The sequence below is a fragment of the Drosophila kikkawai genome, chromosome 2L (genome assembly GCF_030179895.1).
Source record: "Drosophila kikkawai strain 14028-0561.14 chromosome 2L, DkikHiC1v2, whole genome shotgun sequence".
NCBI classification, from domain to species: Eukaryota; Metazoa; Arthropoda; class Insecta; order Diptera; family Drosophilidae; genus Drosophila; species Drosophila kikkawai.
The window spans coordinates 26872927-26875644 of record NC_091728.1 but is presented as its reverse complement, the minus strand read 5'-3'; positions in this window follow the sequence as shown (position 1 = coordinate 26875644).

The window sequence follows — 2718 nt, the reverse complement described above, 5'->3', positions numbered from 1 at the left end:
GTGCCAGGTGCTAAGCGGCCACGGATATTTTCGCCATTACTTAAAGCGCTTCGGCCACGAAACGGAGGATTGGTGCCCGAAGTGCGGATCTGGCATTGTAGAGGACGCGGAACACGTCTTCTTTGAGTGCCGGAGGTTTGGCCTAGAGAGGCAGGAGCTAGAGGAGGTAGCTGGATCCACGATCAGCGCCGAATCCCTGGTACCGAGGATGCTCGAAGACCAGAGAGTGTAGGAAGCGGCAAACTCATTTGCCGTTTGCATGATGAAGACCCTCAGGACCCTGGAGCGAAGACGGAAGGAGCGGCCGAAGTAGGGGCTTTTGCGCCCGCGAAGCAATGCCAGGCGGCGGTACCGCACGGCGTGAGCCCGTACTTCTACGTAAAATTTTTCCGTCTTGTCTAATCAGTATTGTATTATTTGTAACTGTAAGATAGTATAGAAAATAGAGGAATTAAATCTTGAATACAAAAAAAAAAAAACAAAAAAAAAACACTGTCGTGGCGGTGGTTGACTTGGCCGCCACGCTAGGTAATGCACCAAGACAGAAGGAGGAGACGAGTAAGGAAGACCCAGCGGTTTTCAGGAAGAGCAGCCTGATGGCCCGATTCCCACCCCACGCGCCATCCCCGGCGCCGGAGAGGAGTGCGGTCAGCGATCCCACCGACTCGGCCAAGAGGGGCAGAGACCCGGCTAGCCCGATGAACGGTCCAAAGGGTACGCTTCCAAAAAGAAGCAAAACCGCCCAGGGGGAGCCCACTTCCAACGCCGAGGATGACCAGGAACGGACGCTCACTCGCACCGAGTGCGTCACCAAGCTCGGATAGCTACTGGACGAACTCCACAGCCTGGTGGACGAGAAGCAGGTGCGCCATATCAACATCACTATTAAGGCGATGATAGCGGAGATGCGGAAGCTTAAATCCGGCATCGAGTACTCGGCAGGGGAGGCCGAGAAAACGGTCGCGCTGGAGAGCGTATGCTGCAAATGCTCCCAGACTCTACCAGTCGGAAAGCCTGGCGACAGCAAGGCATAGCAGACGGCGGTAGTACCGAGGAAAGACCGGGCAGTTCAGACTGACCCCAAGAGAAGGGTCAGCCAGCAAGACGGCATAGCCGGGGCTAGTGACGTCCCCAGGCAAAGGCGAGCCCCTTCAACCCAGGCCACAGCCCCCCAGCGCCGAGGAACGGTGCCACAAAGGCTCGACCAGATGCCCCAGCGATGCCTAGATGGTTAGATGCCTAGAAAGAGAAAGCAGACTCGCAGAGCACGCCCAGACGCAGTGGTAGTGGAAGCTCCAGAGTAGAGCTACAGCCAGATCCTAACCCTGGTCACGAGAAGGCTGACCGACCTCGGAGGGACTGTTACCAAGGTGCGTCGGACAGCTAGGGGAAATCTACTCCTTGAGGTAGCCAGAGGGAGCACAGCGAGCGCTGAGTCCGTGAGGGACAGCATCCCCAGGGTCCTGGGCGACGCTGCAGAAGTGCGAGCCCTAACGGAGGAGTCGAACGTAACGCTAGACATACGGAACGCTTTCAACACCGCGAACTGGAACCGAACGTTGGAGTTTGTCGTCGCCCTGAATATCCCAGGGTACCTCATGAGGACATCAAGGAGCTACTTCAGTGAGAGAGTGCTCACAGTGGTCACGGATATGGGTTCCAGAGCATATGAAGACTCCGCCGGAGTCCCTCAGGACTCCGTGTTGGGACCCCTGCTCTGGAACACCATGTACGACGGTGTTCTGCGGCTCCCAGGGACACGACCGTTGTGGGCTTCGCTGACGATGTAGCAGTGGTCGTAGTCGCTAGCGCTCTGCAGCTAGCAGATGCGATCACATCGATCGAATCGAGGCTCGCGAGTGCAGGTCTGGAGCTAGCGGCGCACAAGACGGAGGCAGTCCTGATTTCGAGCCGGAAGATCGTGGAAACGGCCGAAATCAGATTAGGCGGAGCCGTGGTTAGATCCGTGGTTAGATGATATAATACCTCGGTGTTCTGACCGATACCCGGATCTCGTTTAAAGAGCACCTGGAGTACGCCCAGAAGAAGGCCAGTAGGACGGCTGGAAGCCTCTCTCGGCTACTCCAAAACACCAGAGGACCTAAGGAGATCACTAGGAAGCTGCTGGCTATCGTCGTAACTTTCCAGATGCTGTACGCGGCACCGGTGTGGGCTGAAGCCGCCGAGACCATGTCCTATATACAGAGTGCCGAGTCTACATACAGACGCGCTGTCCGAGTGGCAAGCGCATTCAGGACGGTTTCGGACGGCGAAGGCACCAAAAACCTGATCGCGCCGCTAAGTCTGAGCTTAAAATAACGGCTAGAGGAAAGAGCTACGAGAGCTGGCAAGCCAAGTGGGATGCCGGAAATGTGATGAATCCGATGCAACCGAAACCTTTCAGCATCTCATTTGCAAGTGTCCGGCCCTAACGAGGGCAAGAATTAGATACCTAGGCTCTCCGGCTCTGGCATCGCTAGAAGATGCCTCCAGGAGGAAGCCAGGCGAACTCCTTGCCTTTGTGAAAAACACCTTGACCTTCAAGGGTCTCGAAACCGCATAAATAGTCTCTAGGTCCAGTTAGGAATTTCCCCGGATAGCTAGGGGCCATATTGGCCTTGCGTGGCCCTAAACCTAAACTAAACCTAACCTGGGTTCCCAGCCACCAGGACATAGACGGTAACGAGACCGCGGACGAACTTGCAAAGAAAGGCGTCG